This window comes from Lissotriton helveticus, chromosome 3_1 (assembly GCF_964261635.1).
Source record: "Lissotriton helveticus chromosome 3_1, aLisHel1.1, whole genome shotgun sequence".
Lineage (NCBI taxonomy): Eukaryota > Metazoa > Chordata > Amphibia > Caudata > Salamandridae > Lissotriton > Lissotriton helveticus.
The window spans coordinates 908,004,013-908,028,157 of record NC_136061.1 but is presented as its reverse complement, the minus strand read 5'-3'; positions in this window follow the sequence as shown (position 1 = coordinate 908,028,157).

The following is a 24,145-nucleotide window of genomic DNA, read 5'->3' as shown; positions in this document are numbered from 1 at the left end:
GGCGCATGACTTTTGTTTTACAGTAATTAATGCTGAGTTTGTTTGTTTTGGAGTGTTGCTCAGGGATATCGAGGAGCCGCTGTAGGCCGATCGGAGTCCGGCTGATTAGCACCAAGTCGTCAGCATAAAATAGGGTAGACAGCTGAGTGCCCCCTAGTTTTGGCGCGTGTGAATTGTTTTCATTTAGTGTTATAGATAGTTCGGCCATAAAAAGATTAAATAGAGTTGGCGCTAACACAAATCCTTGCTTTACTCCTGTGCTAGTTGGAATTTTCTTGGTTAAAAAGTCTCCGGTACCTAGTATAACCTGGACCCACGTGTCGCTGTGTAGGAGAATTAGTTGGTTCAATAGTGTTGCTGGAATTTTCATTCTCTTCAGTTTTTGCCACAGCAGATTTCTGTTTACGCGGTCAAAGGCAGAGCTGTAATCGATAAAACACAGGTATAAGGGTTGTTTTCCTTCTAGAGCTGAATCGATCAGGAGTGACAAGGCTAGGATGTTTGTAGTCGTCCCCATATTTTTCCTAAAACCTGTTTGATTAAGTGGGATTGCTGATGTTTCTTCCGCCCACAATGTCAATTCCTGAAGTAAGAGGCCCGCGTAGTATTTTGCTTCGTTGTCTAATAAGGCGATTAACCGATAGCTTCTTGGATCTTTTCTATCACCTTTTTTGTATATCTGTGAAATTATTGCCCCCCTCCATGATCGTGAAATTGTCGCAGTCTGCCATGTTTTTTCAAACATTGGTTTTAGAGTAGTTGCCTAGTATTCTGGTTCCTGCTTGAATATTATTGGAGGTATGCCATTGGGGCCAGGAGCTTCCTCTATTCTCCCTTTGGTGATCCTATTAGTTATTTGTAAGGTCGTGATTAATAGTGCCTTATTGGTTGTCAAGGATTCTTTGTATGGAGACAAGTATTCTTTGCTCATGGTATTGGCATTGCCGGTTTCTTTCCATATTTCGTCGTTGTCGCTGAAGTGTGTGCTAATATGAGTTGTCCAGGTGTCTTCCGTCACATGGGATTCAATCAACTGGCTTTGTTCGTTGATCAGGCCGTTGATCTTTTGCCAGAACTGTTTGCTGTTGTTTGTCTTGGCATTGTGTAGGAGTTTTCCCCAAAAGGCCTCGTCTGCATCCTTTTTTAGTTGCCATATTAATTTCCTTCGGTCGCCTTTTAACTGTCTCAGCGCCTGATGGGCGGAGGGGTCTATTTTTGCTCTTCGCAGAGTGTGGTTAATCTGCGTCTTCAGTCTTCTTAGCCTGGTGTCATTTCGGAAATTGTGATGGCTCTTATATATTGCGTTGTCGATCTTTCTTGCTCGCTTTATATGCACTTCTCTTTCGGCTGTGTCTCTCATTTTTTTTGTGAATGCTTCCCAACGTGTTATCAGGTTTGATGATCCGTCATGCGCTTCAACAAGAGCGTGTTTCATTTGCTCTAAAAGGTATTGTGGATTGGTGACTTTGCATTTTACCCGTCTTTCGTTTGTTGTGAAGTCCGTACCTAGGTTGTTAGCGCCTGGCGGGTTTGGTATTGTCGGTATGTTTATCGTTGTTTCCTGGGGCAGGTGGTCGCTGTAATCCATTGGGCGAATGTGAAAATCTCTTACCCTGTAATACAGGCTAAAAGAAGAATGTAAAGTCGATTGTGGAGCTTGCCATTGTACTGTGGAATGTTGCGAACTGCGGTCGGTCACCTGGGAATCTGCCGTTGAGTGCCCTGAGGCCCAGCTCTTCTAATTTGGCCAACAGGCTCCTTGATGTTTTTGTGCTTCTGCCTCCTGAGGTACAGTCTTGATGGTTATACTCCCAGGCAAACGGGTCCTCATCATCTTTGATTTCAGGGTCCAAGGTGCTGAGCATATTTAGATTGAAGTCCCCTGTGATTATTAGGCTATTCATGTTCTCGATTTTCACTAGTTTTACGAGTTCTTCCTTCAGTTGTTGTGCTCCCTTCTTTTTCTCCCTGGGATGCAAGTAGAGGTTTATTAGAATTATATCCTCTTTTGTATCTTGCGCACGGAATGACAGCCGTAATGCTTGCATTGCATTTGGGGCGGCCATGTTGTAATCTAATGGGGCTGCCTTCGTTATCATTGAGAGCGCGCTGTATATGGCAAGACCACCTTTCTTGTAGCCGAACGGTGAACTCTGCGTGGGCGGTTGAAAGTTCAAATTGTATCCTGACAGTGCTGGTGGAGAGTCGGACCAGGTTTCTTGCAGGGAGATGATGGCAAATTTTTTCAAATAGGAATTTAAGACCGTCTCTGAAAGCTTATCGCTTAGGCCGTTGATATTCCATGAGCATAAGCTTAAGGTGCTGATGGTGTTCGTTGATTTTGTGTTGTTTTGTCATTGATTTGTCTCTTTCACGTTTATGGTCCTTGCGAGCCAACTCCAGTTAGGTGAGGGCCGGCTGCCATTGGCCCGTGTTCTGATGTCGGACTGGTCTAAATGCACTTGGTTCTCTGGCGTTTTACTTCGGGCTCCTCTTAGGACAGTTTTTTTGATAGATAACTCTTTTGTTTTATTTTGTTGACTGTCATATAGTAAAGGGTCTGGATATCTTGGTTGAGGGGGAAGTTGTAGTTTTATTCCCCAAGAGTCAAACTTTACTTTTTCTTTTAGTATTCTCTTTGGGAATTCTCTTGTGGCCCATATTGTTTTTGTTGATTCTACTCCGGGATACCTCAAGGGTTCCATGAATTCTACTGATTCCAGGTCAGCTGAGGATATAGTTTTGAGGCTGTCTATGGTTTTCAGTAGCCGCATTATATTTCCCCTATTTAGGATGTCCATTGGGCCTCTTGATTGGTACTCAGGGTGGAATATTACTGTGGTGGTGCCGCCTTGTCCTCTATCGTGTGGCTGAGTGTTTTCTGTGCTGTTGATTGGGGTTTCTCCTTGATTGGAAGGTTCCTTGGGTCCTGCTGCATTACATTGATCGTTCGTTTTGTTGGTTTCCTGCGGTTCTTGTTTAGGAGTGTTTTCCCTCGTTGTTGCAATCTGCTCGGGAATTGCTTGAGGTTGTTTTTCGTTCCTTGTCATCAGGGGATTTTTGGAATGGTTTTGAATGCTCTGTTGGTTTCTTTCTTGATTTTCTCTGTCAGGTGAATCTGTGGCTGTTTGTAAATTGTGCCTCTTGTCGGTCTTGTCTTTGCCAGTGGTCTTGGCTGTTTGTAGCGGGCTTGAAATGTGTTTCATGCTTTTGGTCAAGGTGATGTTGATGGGACTTCTCTGCAGTTCCGAGTCTGTTCCAAGTTTTGTCCCTGGTCCTTTATTTTCCGTGGTGGTGTGGTCGCGAATTGGTGAGTCACCCTTCTCTGTCAGCCTGGCTTGTGGTAAGTTTGCTGCTGATTGGTCGCTGCTCCGGCCCTTGCACCATGTTCTGACCCCTGTCAGTTTCCTTTGATTTCTTCCCTTCCTTTTTTGTTTTCTTCCCACTTTTCCTTGTTGGGGAGGGGTTTGCGCTCTGTCTTTTTGGTTAGTTTTGTCGGGGTACGCTGTACTCTCTATGGCGGAAATTTGAGGTTCTTCAAGTTGCTGTTTATTAGTGCCTGGTATATTCTTATTGTTTAATTGTTCCCTGAGCGGGAATGAGTCTATAATTATCTTTGAATTCTCTTTCTTAATAGACTGAGTTTCTTCTTGCTCGGATGGTATGATTTCTTGCCTTCTCTCCGTGTGATTGCAAGGATGGTTGTTTTTAACTGCCGTCCTTATGTCATAAAGGAGATTGTCCAGTGCTGTTGGTAGCGTTACCAGTTTGTCCACTATGGTAATACAAGAGCAGTTGGATGCTATTAATTGAGTCTCAGCTTGCGGCCTTTTTATCATGCCGTTCAGCTCTGCTAACTTGCCATCAATATTAGAAATAAATATTGCCAGGGAGTTGAGGACAGAGAGCTGCAAGTCCATCTTGTCAGATTGGTATTGAATGGCATTTACTGATAGTTGCATTGTCTGCAGGAGGATGCCCAAATATCTACCTTGGGTTTCGATTTTTCTTTTCCTGGATTTTCACCGATACTCTCTCCTGGCAGCTCTCGCTCCGATTCCACTGGGTAGGATGCAACCAGTTCTTCCCACTCTTCCGGAGTGAGGTACGAGGTTTCAAGGTTGTTTAGCATAGGTATTATGAGTCCTATGCTGGATTGTGTGTTATAAGCGGCTGGTTGGCTCTGGACGTTTGTACCGGTTAGTATTGGGGCGAGACTTTGATCGACTCCGTCCTTTTGTGGGTCAGTTTTATCGCATTTCTCGTGTGCTTGGTCGTTGGTTTGAAGTGAGCGTTGGTCGTGTTCCCTTGTATCCTGTTTTATTGTGTTGGTTGATTGCCCAGTCTCGTCAAGGTCCGCCCATGCGGTGGGTTCATTCATGACCCTCGAGGCAAGCATTACTTGTCTGTCCACTGTCGTTTTCCTCATGTGTTTGCAGGGTGTTGTTTCCTTTTGTGTTGTTCGATATATTTTCGGTGAGGGTTTGCTCGCGTCAACCTGGGGGGGCTGATCCTGGGGCCCCCATTTTGTTACCGTGTCTAGTCCGCCGTGGCCCTCAATAGTTCCTGGTGGACCTTGGGTTCTCTTCTGCGGTGCTCGGTGTTCGTGGCTATCCTCTTCTTTGCCATTGTATGTTTCGTTTAGTCTTGTTAGGTTTGTGGGGGTTGTATGATGCATCCCTGTAATCGCTTTGATCCGTGGTTTGTGGTTGGATTCACCCTTTGGTCCACTGTTGTTGTTTCGTTTAAGTGATCTTGTGCGATGCCCTTCGCTGTTGTTCCTGCGTTTGAGTCGGCCCCCTCTTGTCTTTGTCTGTCAGCCAGTGCTGGTCACTTCCCGGGGGGGTCCTATGCTCGCTTCATCGCTAATTACAGGTGGGGCCTTGTGCTCAGAGATAAGGTCCCTCTTTTGGGAATTAGCTAGATTCCTTTCCTCCGTCCCCACTCGTTCTGTCTCCTGCTCTGCTGAGGTTATTCCGTGTGCTTTGATTGGGTTGAGTGGTGTTGGTAGGTCAATTGTGTTGGCATTGTTTAGGTAGACGACTGTGCTAGGGTCTTTGATGAATGCGAATTTTGTGTAGATTTTTGGTTGAAAATGATGTTTGTTGCTGATGGAACTGCATGGGTGTTCATAAGTTTTGGAACCTGCAGGACTGGTGAGCAAAGGGGAGACCAAGGGGGATCCTTCCTCTCCTTCGTTCTCTCCCCGGTCCCTTCCACTTCCGTCGCCTTCATCGCTCACGTCAATTAAGTCCTTCTTGAGCTTCTTTGTTTTCCTTAACCTTTTCTGGGGATTTGTGGACGCCGTGTTGTCCCTTTGCCTCCCGGACCTCATTTCTAGTATTTCTAGTGTCTCCCTTTGTCTTTTGTCGAGTCCCTTATTGCACCATGTAATATATTTTGGATAGTTGCCAGTAGTGTTTCAAGAAACCGCATTTTGCAGAGCAAATTAAAGTATTATCATCAGTTTTGACCGATAGCAAACTGAAATACAGCAGACACAAAACTGTTTGTGTGACACAGGCCTAAGTTAGTGAGGTTTGGGCTGTATCAAGCAAACACACAGTGATAGCGTAAATCAAATCCATCAGCTGTATTTCTAGTATCATGTAAACTGTGAACAATGTTTGGAAAGTGCCAGCATTAACCCCTTCCATGCTGATGATGGCCCCCGTCCATCATGCAACACGGTGGGCGTGTGCTGATGACGGCTGGGGACCTTCATGATCCCGCCCACTCTTTAGAAGTGCCGCACAGGCGCAGAATCGCGGCCCCACTAAGGGGTTAAAAGCTACCTATGTGAAAGGAATTTATTTTACTATAAAAAGGGTGTTTTTATTGAAATACCTCCGGCAGCAATGAAAACCACATACTTTTCTCATGACAGATCGTGCACTAGCAAAGTGCTAATTAACAACAACAATATGGTATAATTTGTGTTAATCTCATTCATATTACAATTTACTGCAGACGAATGAAACTACAGCAACAGCTGATATGTGCAGCTCACAACTGTTCAAGAAATCCCAATTACTTACCAGTAATCTTCATTACTCCTGGTTTTTTGCTGTCCTTGTCATATTGATTACTAAATGGGATATAACTACCTAGCAGACAGAAAAAGACCAAAAGGAATTCTGTAGCCCCTATCACATCCCCTCCCACAGGAGTAATTAAGGTGTACTTACCCTGCATTTCTTCTGAACTACCAAGCCCAACAGTTGAAGGCCAGCAGTCTGGGAGGAAGGGTGGGGCATAAAGAATCAGTTGAGGACAAAACAACCAGAGTTGATGAAGATTACCGGTAAGTAAATGGGCATTACCACCAGGTATCCTGTCCTTGTCCCATTCATTACAAATGAGGACGCCCAAGCCAGCAACGGGGCATTGTGTAGAACGAAAATCCAACAGTATACAACACTTCACCAGGTGATGCACCAAAATAAGTCAAAACACAAAGCAGGAGAACCCATAGTAACTATGCAGGCTCAAACCGCCCAACACAGGAAGAGGAGGAGGGCCCACAACAATACGGTACAAGGCTGAAAGGACAACCAACAAAAAAAAACAGGACAATAAGTGGCCCCAGCAAGCACCTGGCACCCCCAATGGAAGAGTAGCCCAGCCAGAAAGCAAGCCGACCACAAACTGGGGTGCCCCAAGTGACACAGAGGAAGCCCTCATCCCCGCCGGGAGGAAACTCCAACAGAAAAAAACAAAAGCAAGGCAGCCCAAAGGAAGACTTGGAATCCAAGGCTAGGTTCCCCTCTCAGGGCAAACCCAGTCCAGGGTGCAAAGCCTACACTAAGAAAAGAAAAAACTCCTTGATTGCATGCAGTAGTGCAATGGACGCTGCAAGGGCAATCAACAGAAACCAGTCAGGGCCTCCCCAAGGCCAACAAGGACACCAGAACCGACATAGCCGACACGGACGGAGCAACCAAGGAGGCCAAGTGACCCCGATAACAAGGCACCATCACACCAGACCAAAGAAAATGGCCACAAAACACAAAACCAGGACCCTGTGGCAAAACAAAGGTCCAAACCAAAGACCCCGCCAACATCAGAGACTAGGTCAGGAAGGAAACAGAGGCCATACCTGAATGCAGGTGAGAAAAAAACTCCACCGCAACACTGTCCCAAGACAGCCACCACAGCCAGGGAACCCACGGGTACAGACAAGCCCTGAGGGAAGACACCAGGGCCCAAAAACAAGAAAACGCCAACTGGAGAAGAAATCATCCCACACACCAGCAAAAACTATCTGGGAACATAGAAAGGAAAAAACACCACACGCGTCCTGTGTGAATGAATAGAAAACAAAAACGGGGTAACTAAGTTGGAGGAATCCAAGGGGCAGATGTATCAAGCCTTTTGCGACTCGCAAAGGCCGAAATTCGCAGAATTTCAGCCTTTGCGGATCGCAAAAGGCCTTTTTGCATGTTTTGGCATGTATCAAAAATTCGCAAAATAAGTAATAGCAAAAATTTGCGATTCCTTATTTTGCCATTGCATTTAAGGAATCGCAATTTTGCGATTCCTTAAATGCTATGTATGTAGCATTTTTGAAATGCGATTTTTGTTTAAGAATTCGCAAATTACCACAAACTTATAGTTGATGGTAATTTGCGAAGTCTTTAAAAAATGCACAATTTGGCATTTTTGATGGTGGCATGTGATGCACACACATGCCCATAGGGCATGTATGTGCGCCATATGTACACACATGTACATTTCAGGGGTGCAGCAGGGTGTCTTTCAGACACCCCTGCACTCTTGAAATAATTCTCAAATTGCGATTAGCAAATTGCGAATTCGCAATTTGAGAATTACTTCACAATCATTCCTATGGGCCTCCTGGCCCATAGGAATGCATGGGAAATTATTCCTTATTTGCGAATTCGTAAAATGTGAATTCGCAAATAAGGAAGATTAAGGAATCGCAAAAAAATAGCGATTTTTTTCATACATTCCATTTTGCTATTTCTAAATAGCGATTCCTTAAAAATCGCTATTTAGGAATCGCAAAATGGAATCTTGATACATCTGCCCCCAAGTGATGGAAAACCCATTTTAAGAAAAGACAATTTTAAGGAAATATAAAAGCATTGATAATTAAAGGAAACATCTTAAAGGAAAGATAATTTTTAGGCAAAATCCAATATACATTAAACTTTGGTGGAGTTTAGGACTACAGTGCATTTTTTTGGTTTCAGGGAGGGGTAACGTTTAGGGTGATCAGGGTTTAGTAGTAATGACTATTTAGAGTTTGGGCATAGAAATGGATTTTAAGATGGGTGGTGATGGGTCAGAGAACATAAAGCATACAAAGTAATTATTTCACAATGTAAAAGATATAAACATGTAATAATGTCCCCTGAAGTAAAGCACTGAAAAAAATATATCTGACAAAACTGTTTCTGAAAGTGATACCTGCAACCATTGCACTTACCTTTATAAAATAAGCATTCAAAAGCAATGTCTACCAAAAAGAAATTCTACATACTCGTTTCTATGAAAAGGTAAATGCCATTCATTCTGAAAATTTCCATTAAACAGTTTAGGTGAAATGGTTCTCAGTAATGGTATTCGATGAAATAATCTTTCTATGAAAGCACATACAGCCGTTGCCATTTGTAGGCAAAATGTATTTTTAAATACCACTTTGAAGAATGAACATAAAAGGCCTGGGAGAAATTTAAATTACATTAGCGTAATTTCAGAAATTTTACATTATGTTTGTTATGCAATATTCCCAAAAATTAACCATTCCTCCACTTTATATAATGATGTGCCTTTCAAGGCAAAACTTTACAGTGAATGCACCGTTCAAGCTAAAAACTTACCCTGAAGGCACGGGAACAGCTGAACGCAACCACTGCAGTACTTGGTGTGTTTTGTTAAACTTGTCCCGCGCCACAAATGTATGCAAGGACGCATTTTGTGCTAAAATATAGCATGAATGGATGGGCTTGCATTTTGCGTAATTACGCATAACTTTGTATAACTTTGCTGAATGTTTGTGCCATTCCGCAAAAGCATATTACATGAATTCCTCACATCCATAGAAAAAACATGCCTTAAAAATGGTAGGCTCTGCTCTTAAAAGTGCCAATTAACAGTAATGTGGTTTAAATGATGCTAGGGTGAGCTAAATCCACAACTAGGAATCCACCCACTTCGCAAATGGGAGATTTCACGGGGGTCGGAAAACATCAGCCACCGCGTAATAAGGGCCACCGTCTTTAGAAATTCATGAAAGGAGTTGAGTCAAGCAGCCACAGGCACAAGGAGGCAGTATGGCATTGCAAATGGCTGCCCACAAAAGGCATTGATTGTAGTGCAGGCTGACAGGACGCCACGGCTTCACCCTGGTGCTTCCTGCCATTCTTGGCATATTCTGTGATATGCAACATTTACACTTATAACGTCTCCACATTAACCAAGAATGACACCTCACGTGTTTTTAGTGATTGGATGTTATTGCAATTGCTTGAAGGGATGATGACCTCGTCTGTGAGCTGTTGAAATTGAAAAGCAGATCTCCTGATGTACAATCAGTGGATAACTAAGCAATCTCCCAACTTCCCTTTTAGCTGGCCCTGGAAAAGCATCAGGAGTTGCTTTTTTTAACCGACTTCTCATTACACTTGTTTTTTTATGGCGACCAATAGAAGATATTGTATTTAATATCCTTAATAATACTATTTTTTCAAAGGGTCTCTCTGTATGCCGTCCTTTGTCAGCATGAAAAGTAAACTTCTTGAAGTTTTCATATCTAGATTCCATTGTGCTCTCTCCTCTTTCCTTAACAACTATATACACATTTATTTTCATTATTTATAATTCCCTGCCCCACTGCTAAGGATTTATCAATTTTTATTTTATTTACCTGCTCTGTCAACTTTTATTTTATAGGGCTCTGAAAAAGCAGAACTTGTGTTTTACCCGATTGCTCCTTACACTTATATTTTAAGACCCAGTAGAAGAAAATTATTTAATATCCTGAATATGTCTATGTTTTCCAAGTGCGTTAAATGTCTTCCTTTGTCGCTAAAGAAAGGCAAATATCCCAGTATTAGTTTACTTGCAGATTTCCTGTGCTATTTCATACCTTTATTTATTCGCTATTAGTCTATTTGTTTTTAGGTCTGTATTACATTCAACTTCAGCTGTTTCACAGCCCTTGTGATTTTAAAAAAAGCATAATGAAAATATATGCATATGTATGTCTATACTGGGGCTTTCTTTCTCGATCAACCCTCTGCATCTATTGGCTTTTTCAGGTGTCATTCGCAGGCAGATGGCATGTAACAGTGCGTCAGCCATCTTTATCCATGGTCTGTTTTTCACTACGAGTGATGGAATTCTTTCCTCATTTCATGTGCACAGACCTTTGTGAAGAAGAGCACCTCAATACCTGGGCTGGTGTGTTTTGGAAATGCATGTGTTTGCAAGTAAAAGTACAAAAACATGCTTGCCGATGCCAGTCCTATTGTCTTGCCACTGCTTCTCATTGTCTATAATATCTTTTTTCCACTACTCAGATTTAATCAGGTTGCATTTCATTTACCAATTCTAAAGAAATAAGCTCCGATTTGCGAGTGATGCCATCTCATCATTGGCCTCCTGCATTTGTATAGGGCAAAAGCTGGCTTTTTCATCTTTCACTCACCAGAGCACCATGTACTCTATCTGCGTTTATGGTAATAGAGTGGTATCTTTTATCTCTGCACATACTATTGAGCAAACCAATTTCTGACACCCTTTGCAATAAGATCCGATGTTTTTAAAATCTGTGGCCTACATTTAACATACGAGCATCCTTATTTGCATGTGCCTACCCGGATCTATGACCCAGTGTGACAGGGGCTCAAACTATGCTTCATAGGTAAGACGGTCTGGTTTTGAAAACTCAAGACAAGCAAAAAAATTATGGGATGGAATGTTGCAATCAGCGGCGGCAGGCAAAGGGAAGCGTGGTGAGTCGGGGCAGGGCGCGGCGGGGGGGGGGGGGGGGGCGACAGATAACGGAATAGGTATTATTTATTTATTTAATTATACCAATTCTATTGTCTGTTGATTTACCTCACCTCCCACCCCGAGCTGCCCTGCCTCACTAAGTATACCTGTGCCAGCCATCACTGCATCTATCTAATCTCACTGCCTTCTTTCCCCAGTACCCAGAATATATAGTTGGCAGTTTGTCTTTCTTTCTCTGACTTTCTTAATTTATTTCTTACTTTAAGACGGTTGGAAGAGTACTAAAGGTCAACTTGTAGTCACTTTGGAACACTGCTTGATAGGCAAGCGCCGAAAGGCGGGAAAATTAAAAGCATAACCCCTTATACTTTGTTTGTTGGAGCTGGTGTCTTGGAGGGAGAAGGAGTAGTTGCTCCCACTCTGGTTAGCTAGGTGATGGAGGATATCTCTCATTTACTTTGTGTGCAAAGCTATTAGTAGTGCTTTAGTTGAGCCAGCGGTTTCTGCTTGGCACCGCTACTAGATTCAAGCTAGCCTGGCAGATGAGGGGTGATTACCTGAAACCAGTCCTATGGTGTTTGTTTCCGGTCCAGGCAAGACCCAGCTTGGCAGTTCAGGCTTGACTATTCTCATGAGGAGCAGGGTAAGGACTCAATTGCATATGGTTGGACCCTAACTGGGGTGTCATAGTGAGCAAAAGAACGAATGATTTAACCCAGATATCCTAACTGGGGGTGAATGTTTGATTTATACAGCATTCTGTCCATCATTTGTTGCTGCAGCAAAATTGTAGTTCACAACACACAAAAACACTTAACCTTTTCACCAAATTACCCAAGTGTTCCTTCCCAAATTCACTATTTCCCCCTGGAATATGTTTCTTTTCAGGCTGAGAAATGAGCCTTGTTTGCTGTTTTTGAAATTCAAATAAGAAAAGCAGATTTAAAGGCCCCATGCTTGAACTTTCTGTCTATCATGAAAATAACCCACTAGCATCTCCTCATAAGTGACCCACGTCCTTCTTTACTATCAGATCGTACTGTAGGCATCATTTATTTCATGCAAAACTGAAATCCATCCTTCAACTCATCTGGAAACTGTGCAAGGGTCCTTTATTGTTTTAACATCTTATGGAGATAAGCCAGTAGGAATACGTCACAAGAGACAAAGAGCAACACAAGAAAAGCACACGCCGTAGGAATACCCCAAGTATCACAATATAATAACTTTAAAAGTAACGCTAAAACGATGCACCAAGAAAAAAAACCTCCAAGAAAATAAATACATCAAAACAACCCATCCAGGATGACAGCAAGAGTAGAGAAGGGGGACATGTTGTGAGGAATAGGTAGTGGGTGGTGGCTTTTATGGCAGGATTGCCCAGTGAGCGGATTTCAAAACTGGATTCTGGAGATTAAAAGAGGTCCTTCACCGAACCCCCACCCAAATAACTGTTGACATACATGCCTCCTATCCCAGGAAAGCGCCTGCTCTGCTTTAGAATCAGCTTTGGAATTGGTATTATTATACCTAGCAATGTTTGCCACCATCACCTATGTGATAGAATTCTCCCTGCCCTTGCATTTTAACCTACATTTGGTGCCGATGGGACGCTTCTGTATTTACACCCAACAGGTCATGTTAAGCTCATCGCTGTTGCCTCCGTAGCTGAGATTCAAAGAGGAAATTTAAGTACTCTTCCTATATTCATGGTGACAGTCTGCTGCTTGTCTGCTGTGTGCATGGCCGGGTCTCTAGTCTACGCATCGCAGTGACTATCATTGGTCCCTGCAGTGCTTCGACAGAATACAAATAATAGTGGAGGGTCAAAAGAACGAATTTCAAAGAAAACGACTATGTGTGAGAACCAGTGGCAATAGTCCACTAATCAGGGTACATCATTCGTGGTTGTTGAAAAATACCCATCAGCAGCTCTTCCTTGGCGCCCTTTTCATCATGTGGGTTCCTTCTAACCATGAAGGATGGTATTTTAGTATGGTCAATAACGACAGCATAAGGACCAGTGATGGTATAACTGGGTCACAGGGAGCTACTAAAAAGCAGTGCGAGGGGGTGTGGTAAAGTGCAAAAAGTGCAGGATAGTGATATATAAAATTAGATAACTATGAGGAAAAATTATTTATTACAGACCTCAGTGTTTCTAAGAGTTAAAAAGAGCGAAACTGGTAGTTTCACCTAATAGCTACCAACAGGTTGGTCGACATGTTTCAGCAGATTTTCGGATCACAGAGGTATCCACTGCATTCCTCAGGACCTGTATCGCTACTGCTAGTGAAGTGTTAGAAGAAATAAAAAGGAAATATTTCACCTGGGTACTAGTGAAGAATCATTCTCCCTGCAGTGCTTCACCCTGGGTAGATACTCTTATTGAGACAGTTTATGAGCATATAACCACCACACACTGAAATGAATAACCAAAAGGGACCTCATTCACAAAAACACTTCACCCTTTCACCTAAATACCTAGGTGTCCTGTTGTGTTGTCATCTCTATGACTATTGGAATGCTGGCTGGAATGTGGGGGTGGAATGCACTGAGAGTGCCAGATGAGGGTTCGGGGTCCGGCAGTTGTGCGGATACCTTTGAAGCTGGCTGATGTCTCAGACTGTGCTATTTCCTACTTTAAATAAAGAAGACTCCAGCATGTTACTTTGAAGCATCCTTCTTTGAATGAAGAACCCCTTCTATATTTGGCAACAATTGGAATTCCAGCAGCATTTTACAGCACTTCCCGGTCACTCCTTACGTGACTAAAGAAGGATGTACCCAGTCGACTGAAGCGCCCCACCTTCTCAAGACCGAGGACACTTGGCGGCAGGTTGTATGACAAAAATATTTATTTTAACAACCTTACTCTGGGCTCTATTTTAATCGACTTGCAACTGTCACATCGGGAGCGCGTAGTGTAACCTTGCACCTACTTTGGAGCGTGGAATCTTCTCGCAGCTCTATTCTTGCCCAGCAGCAGCATTCCTGTACGTCACCCTGTATGTCCACGTCATGGTCAAGCAACGTAAATCTACGTGCCGCCATATTGTCAGGCAGCAACGCTACTTGCATTTTCAGCGTGGTGACGCACACACCCTTTGAATTCTATGTCAGGACAGGAGGCTCTGATTATGCTTTTTCTCATTTCTTTAATGAAATGCTCAGCAGCCAATATAAAAACAAAAACTACATTTCCCATGAACACTAGGGAATAACCATAGAGTATGCAGTATATAAGGGCGCAACACTAGTCCTTCTTCCTCTTTCTTTGCTGCTCCGCAGCCAGTTAAGTGCCTTTCTCTGTATTTACATGCTTATGTGCTGTTTTCATGCTTAATTATTGACTGTGTCACTTACTTTGAGTTCGTGCTTTGGCGGTTTTCAGCGCGCTGCGCTTGCACTTTGTTGGAGCGCTCCGGTTGCCATCGTTACCGCTTTCATTTCGTGCTTTCGCCTGTTCGGCGGCGTGTTCGCTTGGGAGCGTGCGTTCACCTCCCTGTGCCTGGGCGCCGGTGTGTTGCCCTGCTATTGTTGTGGAGCGGGAGAAGGGGTTGCCGGCTCGCGTAGGGAGCGCGAGCGCTCTCGAGCCGTGTTTACACGGGCGGCGGTGTCGCGCATGCGCATTGCCCCATTTCCGGCTTCTGTGATTCCTCACAGCGCCGGTTGAGTGAACGGTCGTTTTTTGAACGTCCACGCCCACAGCCTGTGTACTTTTGACCCCGTTCAACGCTGGAGTGCAGGAAAGTGCTTCAGTTGTTACTTTATTGCATAGGCTCTGCCTAAAGTGTGCTTTAAGTCTCGGCAGGCTTGTCTCCCTCCACGCTTTACTATATTTGGAGTCAGGTTTGAGCCTGCTCTTTTGGCCTGCTGTGGGGTTTCACACTCCCCCTGCATTGTATCTTTGATACACCAAATTTAATACAGTCATCTTGTGGGCTCTGAATTGCTACCCTTGTGTATCATGGCGGATTATTATGACGCAGAAGATGACTATTATTATGGGGATGAGGATGATGATTCTCTAGAACATAATTTGGTGGAGGAGCTGGATAAAGGTGTCCAGCAGTCTGTCAATAAGGCACTTGTGCGTGCCATTAATCCTCTTAAGCGTCATTTAAATCAATATGCGCAGCAACAAGTTTGGTTGCCTTCGTCTAAAAAGTCCTCCAAGTCTCCTGTCAATCCCCACAAATCTGATTTCCAGAAACTGGCTAAAACTCTGGCGGCTGAGGCTTCTAAGTCTTCTGCGCCTCAGGACACCGACGATTCTGATGATGTTCGTACTTCAGCTTCTGAGCATGGTTCGCCCCCGCCCAGAAAACGTGTCCGCAAGGAACATTTTGTTGACGCTCCTGAACGTCCATCGGTGTTGAACTTTGAACCCGCCCATATCGTCCATCCAAATTCTTCCTCATGGTTGCCATCACCTGCAGTTGCAGCTTATGTTCAGGCCCACATTCGTCAGCCGTTTGATGCCTCTGTTAGAGCCAGACTCCGTTCTGAATGCCCGAGGCCTGATCTCGCGGATCATTTAGCGGAGACGCCTGAGGTAGATCCCATGATGGTCACCTATTTGAAAAAGTATGCAAAGGACCCAAAAAAGGCCCTTGACCGGTCTTGGAGGTCTTGTCAAGACAAATTACTTGATGTGCTTGGTCCTCTGACCAAGATTCTGGATCTGGGATTTCAAGCAAAGGAAGCCACAGCTCTTGTGGATCCTGATGAACTGCTAGAATGGGCACAAAGGGCTGTCTGTCAATTTGGTAACACCAATTGTGCAGTTTCTCGCAGCGTCGGTCAATTCTGTTGAAGTTGGACCCGAAACTGGCGGAGCTATCGACCTCTGAGTCGGGTCCGGAAGCGCAGGGTCTTTTCCATTCTTGAAAGAGCTTACCAAATTTGTCTCCACCTTCAGTGGCATCGACAAGGCGCAGGCTTCCTTGCGCCGGGCTATGCGTCCGGTTTTTGACAAGGCCGGACGAAATCGTGGACGCTCGTTTGGCCGAGGGTCAAACCAACAGTCCCAGCGAGGTAACTTCTCTCACCGTGGTGGGGGACACGACTCCGGATACTCCACCAGAGCGAACTTCTATCCCTCCCACAAGGGGAAAGGACAATATGGCAAAGGCCGTTCCGGAGGACAGCAGGGTCATTACCAGGACTCCAACTCTGCAGGTGAGCCTGATTCATGCTTGCGATGTGATTTTGGGGGCCGGTTGTGGAACATCTCCGCGCTCGAGGTATACGTCTGATTATTTATTTGGATGATATTCTCCTAACGGCAGATTGTCCGCTCAGACTCCTGACTCATCTGGAGTGGTCCATCTCTCGGTTTTCTGATCAACGTTCCGAAATCGGTTTTGACTCCGACGCATTCGATAGATTTTCTGGGTTTCAAGATAGATTCAGTTGCCTGTCAGCTTCTCTTGCCCGCTCAGAAAATTCGTTACATCAAGAGGGAGTTGACATCTGTTATTTCCAGACAGACTGTGTCATTGAGATCGTTGGCACGTGTAGTAGGTCTGTTGGCATCTTCCATTCAGGCAATCTTCCCGTGACCGCTGCATTACCGAGGGATGCAGCGTCTAAAAATCCAGCATCTCCGCAAAGGCCTCAGATACTCGGATCAGATTCCTCTGTCGGAGGAGGTGAGGTGGGAGATGCAATGGTGGCTAGACCACATGGAGGCCTGGAATGGTCGTGCTCTCTTCGGTGCATCGCCGGAACATGTGATCGAATCCGATGCCAGTCGCTGGGGTTGGGGAGCCCACTGCGGCCCAGTCTCGACGGGGGGTCGTTGGTCTCCTCGGGAGTTATCTCTCCACATCAACTGTCTGGAACTCCTGGCGGGTTCTTTTGCGATCAAGTGCTTTACTCCTCATCAGTCCAACTGCTGCATTCTTCTCCGGATGGACAACGTGTCTGCAGTCCGGTATGTCAACAAGCTGGGCGGGACTCCGTCCAAAGTGCTTGCGGAGATCACCAAGGACTTTTGGCATTCTTGCCTGCAGCGGAAGATCACTGTTATTGCAGAATATCTTCCGGGTCGCCACAATCAAATTGCGGATTGGCATTCGAGGCATCTTCTGGACTTCAGCGACTGGAGGCTTCACCCTCGCGTGTTCCGCTCTCTTCTTCGGCGTTGGGGCCGGTGTCACATAGACCTGTTTGCTTCTCGCCTCAACACACAGCTTCTGCTGTTTTACAGTTGGAGGCCGGATCCACTAGCCCTAGCCACGGATGCCTTTCTCCAGGCTTGGCCCTCGACTCTATGCTATGCGTTTCCCCCATTCCTGATGATCCCCAGGGTTCTAGCTTACACCACACGGTTTCAAGCAGATCTGATTCTGATTACTCCGCTCTGGAGGGCTCAAGCGTGGTTCCCGGTTCTCCTGGAAATGTGTTGCGAGATTCCCCTCCTTCTTCCCCAGAAGTGGAATCTCTTGCTGGATCCTCTAGAAGGTCCGCATCCCCTGATTCTGTCCGGATCCCTCCAGTTACTGGCGTGGCGGATCTCGGGGACCGCTGGACGATCCCAGGCATTTCTAGCGACGCTTCCAAGTTCATTAGTGAGGCCTGGTCTCCCAATACTCACAAACGATACAAGGGTGCTTGGAAGCGCTGGTGTGATTGGTGTGTTCAACGGGAAGTTGATCCCATTTCAGCAGATGTCTCTTTGATAATTAACTTTCTGGCGTCCCTAGCCTCTTCAGGTCTAGCTTATCGGACAGTCAACAATTTTCGTTTCGCTATCTCGGCTGGCCATCTCCAGATTGATGGAAAGCCTGCTGGTGAACACCCTGTCATTTCCAAATTACTTAAGGGTATTCGTCTTTCGAAACCACCAACTCCTAAGTATGTCTCTTTATGGGATGTTTCCATCGTTTTGCGGTTCTTGGAGGCATGGCCTTCGAATCCGCTATTATCCCGTAAGCAGTTGTCTGCAAAATTGACCATGTTGTTGTGTCTTGTCTCTTGTAAACGTGTGTCGGATGTCCGTGCGTTGGATCTTGCGGGTCGCTGTTTTACGCCGGAAGGGGTTATTTTTCGTCTTTCCAGGCGTACCAAATCTAATACTGAGGTGATTACGTATCCCTCTTTTCCCGCTCATCCCAACCTTTGCGTTGTGCAGTCTCTCAAGGATTATGAAATAAGTACTGCTTCTTTACGTTCAGATATGCAGGGTCAATTGTTGATTGCTTTACAGAAACCTTTTCGCCCTGTGACTCCGGCTACATTGGCACGCTGGGTAAGATGGCTCATGTCGGAAGCTGGCATTGATGTGTCTGTGTTTGGTGCACATTCTGCACGTGGGGCGATGGCTTCTAAAGCTTTCTCCTTGGGTGTCACTCTTTTTGACATTATGAAAGCAGCGGATTGGTCATCTGACTCAGTTTTTAAAACGTTTCATTTTAAACCCATTGATCATATTGCTTCTGTGGTGGTGCAACAGCTTTGAACAAGCATAATCGGAGCCTCCTGTCCTGACATAGATTTCAAAATTTGCAAACATACGTGACAAGAATTTTCCATTCTATTAAGGACAAGGAGGCGAAGATTATCCCACCCATTGTTCTTGATTTGCATTGTTATTTGCTGTAATATGTATTGATGATGTTGCACAATTGTCTCTTCTCTTATTTTACCCCCCCAATTTTGCATTCATTATTTGCACTATTTGGGTATTACGGCTCTATGTCTCTTTTCAGGTTCCGACCAGAAGTAGAGTTTGCCGGTCTCACCCGTCTCTATGTTCTTCTACTGCCTGCGTCCAGTTCCTTTGGATTTCTGCGGCGTGTTTCATCTTGTTCCTTTTGGTCTACGTTGGATTGCCTTTTGACCTTGAACTGTTTTCTCACCAAAGAAAGAGGAAGAAGGACTAGTGTTGTGCCCTTATATACTGCATACTCTATGGTTATTCCCTAGTGTTCATGGGAAATGTAGTTTTTGTTTTTATATTGGCTGCTGAGCATTTCATTAAAAAAATGAGAAAAAGCATAATCCTCACCTCCTTGTCCTTAATAGAATTGAAAATTCTTGTCACGTATGTTTGCAAATTTTGAAGTCAGCTGTTTCAAGTCTCCAGCTGGGCACACATCGATTTATTATTCTCGGTGATGCGCATGCCTCTTTGCCTTCTTTATGTGCGCCCTTTAAAATTCAAGTTACCAAATATTACGCCATCTTGTCAGACAGCAATTCTATGGCAGGACGGAGGCTCCGATTATGCTTTCTCTATTTCTTTACTGGGACAAAACAGCAGCCAATCAGTACACAGTAAAGAAAAAACTACAATACCCATGAGTACTTAGACAGTATAAATAGGGTCACAGAGGTCATAACTTCCTCTTTCTTTGCTGCTTCGCAGCCAGTTAAGTGCATTTACTGTTCTTACTCTATGTTTGCTAGTTCTGCTTACTTGTATGCCTTACTTTACTTGTTTGCTGTTTGCAATTGCTGCTTCACTGTGATATTGCCCGCGCTTTGTGCGTTTCTGTGGTTTTTTCTTCGTGCTTATTGTCTGCTTTGGCGGCGCGTTGGGTGCTTTGTTTTCGGTCTCCCGCGGCTGTTACCATCGCCCTTTTGTTCCGAGAGCGCGTGTGTTCGCCTCTCTTCTAGACGCGCGGTGTCGCGTCTTTGTTTACAGTGGAGTGGGAGGTTTCAGGGGCTAGAGAGACGCGCGTGTGTCGCGCGTCCCTCCTATCGGCTGGCTGCTGCGCGCGCATGCGCGTCAGCGTTTGTTGTGGTTTTGCCGTCGCGCGTTTACGCGCTTACAATTTCCTGAGGCATTCGGAGACTTTGAGGTTTCTGGTTTGCCGTGCCCAGTTCTGTCAGCCGCTTGAGCCCTGTGACGCCCCTCTTGGCTTCTAAATTGCAGGGGTTGTAAAATACTCGCATAGGCTCTGCCTAGAGTGGTGCTTTGTTTTGTGGTGCAAGCCCTCCCTCCACTTTCAACGAAATTGTACCCTGCTTGTCAGGTTTGTTTCTTGCTTGCATTAGGGGTTCCACTCCCCCAAATTTGGCTTTGGCCTTTGAATCTTGAGGACTTCGTTCCTTCAAATTGTGGGCACTGCTATTTACTTTCCAAGTCATGGCTGATTATTATGATGAGGAAGAATATGGTTATTATAATGAGGAGGAACCCTCTGCTTCCATAGATGACTTCATGGGACAAGCTCTGTTTCAGGCGATTGCGCCTTTGAAAAAACATTTATCTGACTATGCTGCCCGGCAAGGTTGGCTGCCTCCTTCCTCTGGGCGCAGTGGGAAGTCGCCTAAGAACCCACATCTTTCAGACTTTGTTAAATTGGCTAAGTCTTTGTCATCAAAGCCACGAGCTCAGAAACGCTCTGCTCCTTCTCGTGACTCTCCTTCTTCAGCTTCAGATGATGGTTCATCTTCTTCGTCTTCTTCTTCTGAACCGGCGAAGCCGCCACCTTCCAAAAAATCCAGGAAGGAACACTTCGTGGATGCCCCCGCAACTCCTCAGGTATTGACTTTTGATCCGGCAGATATAGTGCATCCGAACTCTTCTTCATGGTTGCCCTCTCCTGAGGTCGCTGATTATATTCAGGATCATATTCGCACCCCCTTTGAGAAGGAGGTGCGGGCGCGTTTGCGCTCTGAGTGCCTTCGTCCTGATCTTTCTAACAAGTTGGCATTTACTCCTAAAGTGGATCCGACTATGATCACTTACATGAAGAAATATTCAAAGGATCCTACTAAGGGTTTGGATCGTTCTTGGCGTTCGTGTCAGGACAAACTTTTATATCTGTTGGGACCCCTCACCAAGATCCTGGATATGGCCTATCGCGCCAAAGAATCCGGTGCTTTAATTGACCCGGACGAATTGGTTGGGTGGTCCCAACGCGCCGTTTGCATTCTTGGCAATGAAAACTGCGCCCTTTCATCGGAACAACGCCGTTCTATTCTAATGAAACTGGACCCCAGACTGACCGACCTGGCTTCCTCTGAATCTGGTCCTCAGGCTCAAGGCTTACTTTTCGGTGCCCCTTTCCTCAAGGAATTGACGAAGTTCGTCTCCACCTTCAGTGGGCTGGACAAGGCCCAGGCCAACCTCCGTCGAGCTTTCCGTCCACTTTTTGGCAGGGCCGGACGAAGGGAACGTTCGTCCGGCCGTGGAGCTGAGCAGGCCTCGCAGCGAGGCAATAAGTCCGAGCGTGGAAACCAATCCTATTCAGGCAACAAGTCTTCTTTCTATCCTTCCAAAAAGGGTAGAGGTACCTTCCGAAAAGGTGGTTACAACGCTAGCCAAGGAGGACGTCCAGATTCCGCCTCAGGTGAGCTTGATTCTCGCTTCAGATGTGATTTTGGGGGGGCAGAGTACAGTCTTTTCTCCACAATTGGCAATTTATCTCCAAAGATGCCTGGGTGCTGGAAACGGTGCAGGGGTTCAAGATCGAGTTTTACTCTCGCCCTCTCCAGCATCTTCGGCCGCGTCCTCTTGTTTTTTCCCTACCAGATCAAGAGGTTATCTCCGCAGAGATCGCCTCTCTTCTGTCCAAAGGAGCCATTGCACCAACGACTCCTCATCCCAGGGGTTTCGTCAGCAATGTTTTTCTGGTCCAGAAAAAAGGGGGCGGGTCTCGTTTGGTCCTCAACTTAAAGGAATTCAACGGCGGAGTAGTCTACCGCTACTTCAAAATGGAGGGCATTCATCTTCTGCGAGACTTACTGCAAGAGGGCGACTGGATGGTTCGTCTGGATCTCAAAGATGCTTATCTATCAGTGCCAATATTTGCCCCTCATCATCGTTATCTACAATTTCAATGGCTAGACAATTGGTATGAGTACAAGGTACTTCCTTTCGGCCTTTCTTCGGCTCCGTAGTATTTCACGAAGCTTCTTCGTCCTGTGGTGGAATCTCTGAGATCCTGCGGAGTCCGTCTCATTGTTTATCTGGACGATATCCTTCTCTTGGCGCAGTGTCCTCTCCTTCTTCGCTCACATTTGCAATGGTCCATCGATCTGTTACAGTCTCTGGGTTTTCTGGTGCATCCTCAGAAATCCGACTTTATTCCATCTCAGTCGATGGATTTCCTGGGCTTTCGGATAGATTCTGTCTCCTGCCAACTCCTTCTTCCTGGACAGAAAATCAGGTCCATCAAGAGGGACTTGCGTCTGTTTCTCGCCAAACAGACCGTTTCCTTGCGATCGGTGGCTCGTATTGTGGGCCTTCTTTCCTCTTCCTTCCAGGCGATCTTTCCGGGTCCTCTGCATTATCGGGCGCTTCAGCGTCTCAAGATCCGGCATCTTCAGAAGGGCCTTCGGTATTCAGATCATGTCCCCCTGTCGGAGGATGCTCGCACGGAAATGATGTGGTGGCTAGATCACATGGAGTCCTGGAACGGCCGGGCGTTGTTCGGGAAGACTCCCGATGTTGTGATCGAGTCCGATGCCAGCCTTTGGGGTTGGGGAGCCCGATGCGGTTCAGTGACAACGGGGGGTCGTTGGTCACAGGAGGAGCTGTCATTACATATCAATTGCCTGGAACTTCTAGCGGGTTCCTTCGCGATTCGGTGCCTTTCCCCTCAACAGACGAATTGCTGCATTCTTCTCAGGATGGACAATATTTCTGCAGTTCGTTATGTGAACAAACTGGGGGGTACCAAGTCCAAGCTTCTTTCGGAGATTGCAAAAGACTTTTGGCATCTGTGTCTGCAACGCAGGATCACTGTTATTGCAGAGTACCTGTCGGGTTCTAGCAATCAGATTGCGGACTGGCACTCCCGACATCTCCACGACTTCAGCGATTGGAGGCTTCATCCTCGGGTCTTTCGGAGATTGACTCTCATCTGGGGGTCTTGTCATCTGGATCTCTTTGCTTCCCGTCTGAACGCCCAGCTTCCCCAATTCTTCAGCTGGAGCCCGGATCCGGAGGCCCTGGCTACGGATGCCTTTCTCCAGCCCTGGCCTCCGCTTCTGTGCTATGCGTTTCCCCCATTCATGATGATTCCCCGGGTTCTGGCCCGGGTACGTCAGTTCTCGTCGGAGCTCATTCTGATCACTGCTTTGCAAAAGCCTTTCAGGCCTGTTACTCCTGCTACTCTGGCACGGTGGCTTCGTTGGCTCATGCAGGAGGCGGGCATTCATATTTCCATGTTTGGTGCTCACTCCGCTAAAGGAGCTATGGCTTCAAAGGCTTTTTCAATGGGTGCTACCCTTCATGACATCATGAGGGCTGCAGATTGGTCCTCTGAATCTGTGTTTAAGACTTTTTATTTTAAGCCAATTGTTGATGTTGCATCTGTTGTAATGGACCAGCTTTGAACAAGCATAATCGGAGCCTCCGTCCTGCCATAGAATTAAAAATTTGCTAACATTCGTGCCAAGAATTTTCAATTCTATTAAGGACAGGAGGCGAGGATTATCCCACCCTTGCTATTCTACTTGATATTGCATTGTTCTATACGGATTGGTGTCAGTACAACGCGTTGTATTACAACGCATTCCGTTACAACGCAGATTTTACAACGCGGGATCCATTACAACGGATGTCATTACAATGCATGGCATTACATCGCAGATGCTATTACAACGCATGGCATTACATCGTAAGTATAGGTAAGTTGACTTTTTTTTTAAAATGTTATTTAGTTTATTGTAATTAATTTTTTTTAAATAATTTAATTAAAAGACATTTAAAAATTGTCATTAATTTAATTTAATAAAATAATATCTATTTAATAAATGTAAATATAATAAAAATTGTAATTAATTTAATTTAATTAAAAAAAGTAATTAGTTTAATGTACATATTTTTTATAATGAAATTAAATTAAATTAATAATATTAAATTATTTAATTTAATTAATTTAATTAAAAAATGTAATTAATGTAAAATAATTAATTTAATTTATTAAATATATTTCAATTAATTTTAAAATGGTAAATATAATTTAATTATCCCTAAAGCCAAACCCTGCCCTAAAACCTAAAAACACCCCTGTACCCCAAAACCCAAACCCTGCCCTAAAACCTAAAAACACCCCTGTACCCCAAAACCCAAACCCTGCCCTGAAACCTAAAAACACCCCTGTACCCCAAAACCCAAACCCTACCCTGAAACCTAAAAACACCCCTGTACCCCAAAACCCAAACCCTGCCCTGAAACCTAAAAACACCCCTGTAC